Source organism: Salvelinus alpinus, chromosome 11 (genome assembly GCF_045679555.1).
Source record: "Salvelinus alpinus chromosome 11, SLU_Salpinus.1, whole genome shotgun sequence".
NCBI classification, from domain to species: Eukaryota; Metazoa; Chordata; class Actinopteri; order Salmoniformes; family Salmonidae; genus Salvelinus; species Salvelinus alpinus.
This window is the reverse complement of record NC_092096.1, coordinates 31,083,725-31,091,171: the sequence shown is the minus strand read 5'-3', so window position 1 is coordinate 31,091,171 and position 7,447 is coordinate 31,083,725.

Genomic DNA, 7,447 nt, shown 5'->3' with positions numbered 1-7,447 from the left:
GAGTTCCCCCGCGCGCCGTTGAAAACTGACAAAATACCGGACCTGCCACTCCAAAAGCTCTTATTCGGCCTCACATCAAGCTAGACACCCCATTCAACCTTCTACTGCCTGTTGACATCTAGTGGAAGGCGTATATATCGATAAATAAAAGCCAATTGAATAGGCAAGCCCTGACACAGAGCCTCGTTTTCAGATTTTTCACTTCCTGTATGGAAGTTTGCTGCCAAATGAGTTCTGTTTTACTCACAGATATAATTCAAACAGTTTTAGAAACTTCAGAGTGTTTTCTATCCAATAGTAATAATAATATGCATATTGTATGATCTAGAACAGAGTACGAGGCCGTTTAATTTGGGCACGATTTTTTCCAAAGTGAAAACAGCGCCCCCTTATTCACAAGAAGTTTTAAGCATGTCACAGTTTAGGTCACCTACCAGCACGAGCTCTGAAGATAGATGGGGGGCAATCAATTCACATATGGTGTCCAGGGCACAGCTGGGGGCAGAAGGTGGTCTATAGCAAGGGGCAACAGTGAGAGACTTATTTCTGGAAAGGTGGATTTTTTAAAGTAGAATCTCAAATTGTTTGGGCACAGACCTGAATACTAAGACAGAACTCTGCAGGCTATCTCTGCAGTAGATTGCCTTTGGCAGTTTTTGGCACCTTTGGCAGTTCTATCTTGTCGGAAAATGTTATAGTTAGGGATGTAAATGTCAGGGTTTTTGGTGGCCTTCCTAAGCCAGGATTCAGACACGGCTAGGACAGAGTGTTGGCAGAGTGTGCTAAAGCAGTGAATAAAACAAACTTAGGGAGGAGGCTTCTAATGTTAACATGCATGAAACCAAGGCTTTTACGGTTACAGAAGTCAACAAATGAGAGCACCTGGGGAGTAGGAGTGAAGCTCGGCACTGCAGGGCCTGGATTAACCTCTACATCACCAGAGGAACAGAGGAGGAGTAGGATAAGGGTACGGCTAAAGGCTATCAGAACTGGTCGTTTAGTGCGTTCAGAGCAGAGAGTAAAAGGAGCGGGTTTCTGGGCGTGAGAGAATAGATTCAAGGCATAATGTACAGACAGAGGTATGGTAGGATGTGAGTACATTGGAGGTAAACCTAGGCATTGAGTAGTGATAAGAAAGATATCGTCTCTAGAGCCATTTAAATCAGGTGATGTCGCCTCCCGGGTGGCGCAGTGGTCTAGGGCACTGCATCGCAGTGCTAGCTGCGCCACCAGAGTCTCTGGGTTCGCGCCCAGGCTCTGTCGCAGCCGGCCGCGACCGGGAGGTCCGTGGGGGAACGCACAATTGGGCTAGCGTCGTCCGGGTTAGGGAGGGTTTGGCCGGTAGGGATATCCTTGTCTCATCGCACTCCAGCGACTCCTGTGGCGGGCCGGGCGCAGTGCGCGCTAACCAAGGGGGCCAGGTGCACGGTGTTTCCTCCGACACATTGGTGCGGCTGGCTTCCGGGTTGGAGGCGCGCTGTGTTAAGAAGCAGTGCGGCTTGGTTGGGTTGTGCTTCGGAGGACGCGTGGCTTTCGACCTTCGTCTCTCCCGAGCCCGTACGGGAGTTGTAGCGATGAGACAAGATAGTAATTACTAGCGATTGGATACCACGAAAATTGGGGAGAAAAGGGGATAAAAAAACAAACAAAAAAAAAAAACAGGTGATGTCACCGCATATGTGGGAGGTGGAACTAAATGGTAGGTTAAGGCATATTGAGCAGGGCTAGAGGCTCTACAGTGAAATAAGACAATAATTACTAACCAAGAGGGGTCCAGCGAGTGGTTGGGTTGGCTGGAGACACGGCGATTCAGACAGCTAGCAGGCCGGGGCTAGCAAGCTAGCAGAAGGGCCTTAGAGGGACGTCTCGACGGAGGAAAGTCTGTTTTGGCATCCGCGTGCGGTGACGTCGATAGAACAGTCGTGATGGATTAGTAGGGTTCCGAGTAGCAGGGGGGTCCAAGTCCAATTGGCAAAATAGGTTTAGTGGCCCAAGAAATTGGCCGATGGATCTATACAGCTAACAGTCCAATATGCTCTAGACAGCTAGCAGCTAGCAGGCCGCGGCTAGCCGATGGGCATTCAGGGGTGGTCGTGATGTAGAGGCCAGTTGAGTACCCCCTCGAGCAGAATTACATCGTAGTCCAGTTGTGAAGGATCGGCGGGGTTCCGTGCCCCGTACCGGGAGTAGAAGGGTTGGGTATTGTAGCCCAGGAGTGGCTGATGGGCGTCTTTAGCTAGCCGGGAGAAAGGGCCTAGCATGGGCTGGCTCCAGGCTAATTGGTGCTTGCTCCGGGACCGACGTTGACCGCTAGCAGTGGTTAGCCGACTACTAGCTAGTAGCTAGTGAGCTGGCTAGCTTCTGTTGGGGGGATTCCGGATTCGAGGTGAATTCCATATTTTTTTTAATAAAGTCCAAAAGGCCATTTTTTAACAAAGGATGAGCCTTTCTTAATAATCTACTGGAGAACCATTTTGGGTTTAAGCATAATTTATGTATGAGTGAAGCTTTTAGTGAGAGGTTTAAAGCTTTAATATTGAATCATTTTAGCCCCCCAAACTCATATTCATTATATAAATAGGCATGTTTAATTTTGTCTGGCTTAGAATTCCAAATAAAAATACATATTTTTTGCTCATAATTATGATTTTAAAAACGATTCATCTGAAGTAGGCAGTGCCATTAGTAAGTAAGTAAACTTTGGTAGGACCAAAGAGTTAATCAATGTGATTTTTCCATAATTAGACAATTATTTACCTCTCCATGGTTGCAGAATCTTATCTATTTTGAAAACTTTCTATTGAAATTGATTGTGGTAAGTTAATTTATATTTTTTTAGATGTGAATACCAAGTATGTCTACTTCACTATCCGCCCATTTTATTGTAAACTACAGGGTAGTGTAAACACTGTGTCTTTTAACGATCCAATGCGTAATATGGTACACTTGTCATAATTAGGTTTTAGTCCAGAGAGGCTAGAAAAGTGATCAAGGTCTTCAATAAGACGGTGCAGGGATCCAGATTGCGGACTTAAGAAAAAACTTGAGTCATTGTCGTGGCTGAATCAGAATTAGTTAGGTAACATAGATAGATAAGATGTTATTTTCATCATATGCTTGTGAGATACTTGTCATTAGAATGGTTCCCTTTGGACTATACTGTGGGCAGTTGCATTGGCCTTTCTCTCTAGGGAAAAGTCACTTGGGGCCCAGAGAGGGGAGGAGAATGGCAGTGTCTGGAACCATTATATTACCCCTCTGATGTGTTCAACTTATCTTTCATGGTATATGACCTAGAGAATCACTCCCCTTTCCGAGCTTGTCCAGGAGGGGGTGTATTTGAGATGGGAGTATCTAGAATTGCCAATTGATATATGCCATTGGATGAGGTAATGTTTTGGTACCAAGCACGAGATTGAAACCTCGTCTTAGGAGACCAAACTGAACGATAATTTATAGCTAATGCTATCTAGCTATGGGATACTCCTCTTTCAAGTAAAAGGTTCTTCGTAAGTTGAGAGGGGTGTATCTTGGCTATAAATGATACTAAGAATTGTTTCGTGGACACTCTCAGAGAATTCATTTATAGACACTGAATTGATCTGAGAGTCAAAAAGGGCTATGGTGAAGCTCATATATGATTAAAGATGGACTTTATAATATAACTCTGACTTGTGTGTGGTTTGCTCTCTCTCATTATTGTGTAATACAGGAAATTACCACGACATCATCGGCATACATTGACACATTTGTTTTTATCCCCTGGATTTCTAACCCCTTGATGGTCTTGTTGGATCTAATTTGAATAGCTAGCATTTCAATGGCCATAATAAATAGATATGGAGACAACGGACAGCCTTGTTTTACTCCTCTTAAAAGCTCAGTACTTTCTGAGAAGTAACCATTATTTTCTATTTTACATCTGGGGTTGCTGTACATAACTTTAACCCATTGTATAAGAGATTAAAGTAATTAAATTAAAGTAATCCAGGCATTTATATATACATTTTAGTCATACTTTATCAAATGCCTTTTAAAAATCTGCTATGGAGACCAGGACTGGTATCTTGATGTTTCATAATGTTCAATTGTTTCAAGTAATTGTCGTATATTATCTCCAATATATCGTCCATGTAAAAACCCTGTCTGATCAGGATGAACAATATCTGGTAAAACATTTTTTTTTTCTTCAGATATTGCTATGCATTTCGCCAGGATTTTTGCATCACAACTGTCACGTTCCTGACCTGTTTTCTCTTGTTTTTGTATGTGTTTAGTTGGTCAGGGCGTGAGTTGGGGTGGGCATTCTATGTTTTGTGTTTCTATGTTGGGTGCAATGTGTTGCCTGATATGGTTCTCAATTAGGGGGCAGGTGTTTTACGTTTCCTCTGATTGAGAACCATATTAAGGTAGGCTGTTCACACTGTTTGTTTGTGGGTGGTTGTCTTCCGTGTCTGTATGTCTACCACACGGGACTGTTTCGTTTGTCGTTCGTGTATGTAGTCTGTTCCTGTTCGTGCGTTCTTCGTATATTGTAAGTTCTCAAGTCCAGGTCTGTCTACATCGTTTATTTGTTTTGTAGTTTGTTAAAGTGTTTTTGTGTTTCATCTTTACTTTAATAAATATCATTATGTCCACATTCACCGCTGCATTTTGGTCCGACCCTAGACAGCCGTTACAACAACATTGAAGTGTAAGAGGCCTCCAGTTTTTTAAATGGACTGGATCTTTATACTTACCACCTCGGTCTTGTTTTAGTAATAAGGAAATCAGACCTTCTTGTTGAGTATGTGAAAGTCTACCATTTGTATAGGAGTAATTTAAACGTGCTAATTATGGATCTTTGAGTACATAAAAAAAAGGTCTGATATACCTCTACTGGTATACCATCAAGCCCTGGTGGTTTTCCAGAATGAAAAGATTTAACTCCCTCAAAAAGTTAATATTCTGTAAGTTGGCCTTCACAATGGTCTTTCTGTAAATTTGATAATTTGACATTATTGTTATTAGGAAAGAAATCCTTACAGTTAGCATCATTCAGTGGAAATGGAGGAGACTGAAAAGACAACATACGCTTAAAATATTTTGCTTCCTCTTTCAAAATATAATTTGGTGAATCATGGATGACTCCATCATTTATAACGAGTTTCTGTAAATAATTTTTGGTAGCATTTCTATGTTGAAGGTTCAAGAACAATTCTTAACAACCATTGCCATTCTAGCGAAGGCTCATATCATATAGCCTAGTTCAGAGCGTGCGCAGACCAGCTGGCTCTAGTGTTTATGTACATTTTCATACTCTCCCTATCACAGTCTGTCATCCCCACTTGTTTCAAGATGATCCCCATCGTTCCTGTACCCAAGCAAGCTAAGATAACTGAACTAAATGACTATCGCCCCGTAGCACTCACTTCTGTCATCATGAAGTGCTTTGAAAGGCTAGTCAAGGACCATATCCCCTCCACCATACCCTACACCCTTGACGCAGTACAATTTGCATACCACCCCAACAGACCCACGGACTACACAGTCTTTGTTGGACTGCACACCGCCCTATCCCACCTGGACAAGAGGAATACCTATGTGAGTTCATCACTAAGCTCAAGGTCTGAAGTGCGAACGGCCCAGTACATCACTGGGGCCAAGCTTCCTGCCATCCAGGACCTATATAATAGGCGGTGTCAGAGGAAAGCCCATAAAATTGTCAGAGACTCCAGTCACACATGTTATAGACTGTTTTCTCTGCTACCGCATGGCAAGCGGTACCGGAGCGCCAAGTCTAGGACCAAAAGGCTCCTCAACAGCTTCTACCCCCAAGCCATTACACAGCTGAACAATTCATAATACTATATACTCGCTGTTTGTTTATTACCTATGCATAGTCACTTCGCCCCCACCTACATGTACAGATTACCTCAACTAGCCTGTACCCCTGCACATTGATATACCGGTGCCCCCTGTATATAGCCTTGTTATTGTTATTCTTATTGTGTTACTTTTTATTATTACTGTTTATTTTAGTCTACTAGGTAAATATTTTCTTCTTCTTGAACTGCACTGTTGGTTAAGGGCTTGTAAGTAAGCATTTCACGGTAAAGTCTACACTTGTATTCGGCGCATGTGACAATTCAGAAAGGATGTTTACTAGAGAGAAAAAAACATTATGAAACCTTTCTGTTTTCTCAATGGCATTCAATTCAACATTGAAAAAAGGCGCACATTTAAGTTTGTTCCACCTGAGCGAGTCTGACCAAAAGTCAACGACCACGATGATGACACATGCATTTTTTTTCTTCTAATGCCTCTTAAGGTAAAATAATCCAGAAGTAACTGAAAGTAATCAGATAACATTACTGTGTTTGAGTAATCCAAAAGTTATGTTACTAATTACAATTGTGGACAGGTAACTAGTAACTGTAATGGATTACATTTAGAAAGTAACCTACCCAACATTGCAAAGACCTTGCATGTCACAGCTCTCTCTACAAGATGGAGACACAAGACCATTTTTACACTGATTCTGCATGATATTCCTCACTACAAAGACTTGGGCATTTGGAGTGAAGTATGAATGTTGTTTACTGCTGAGGTGAGGTCCCTCTGTTAGAATGGTGGCTTGTCCATCAAAGTATCAGGTAACACGTACTATTTCATTCAAACAATTAAATTAAAACTTTTACTAGTGTACTATTTATCATCATTTGCTTACATAGTTTTCCTAAATGCATGCAGTGCACTCTGTATCAGCCCAGGCCATCCATTGACTTTTAAAGGCCCTGATTTACACGAATCTTTGCTGCCATCTACTGGATTTGTCTAATATGTCAATTGGCTCCATACACATCTGTAGGATAGAATCATTGGACATTTCCATCAAATTAATCAACATAGCTTAAATGGCAATTTCACCACTTTTCAACCTAATTTTCGATTATCTCCAGCACAATACCAGTGTCTAAATATGTGAAAACGGTTAAAAAAAATATTCTTCTAATGAACACAACAAATACAAAAACAGAAATATACAAACAAGAGTACATAAACCTAACAGACAGACAGATATTACATATCGAGATACATTTTCAATTTGTCAAAAACCTTTATGGTGCGTATTGCTTTTTTGTTTTTACATTTACTGATCATGTAAAAAAAGTATATTTAAATGGTATCTTAAATAATGTGAAGAGGGGTTTGTTCTCTGCCCACTTAATTTTATGGATAAATATTCTTCCATGACAGATAAACAAATTAACAATGAAAGTTAAATCAGGGTCCATATAATTTGGATCAAAATAAAACATAATATCAGAGTCTCTCAGATTAACATTAATAGTCGTTTCTTTTCAAATAAAATCTTATAACTCACTCCAAAATCATCTGACATAAAAACAGTCCCAAAATAAATGGTCAAGAGTTTCTGGGTCACAATCACAAAATCACATTTGTT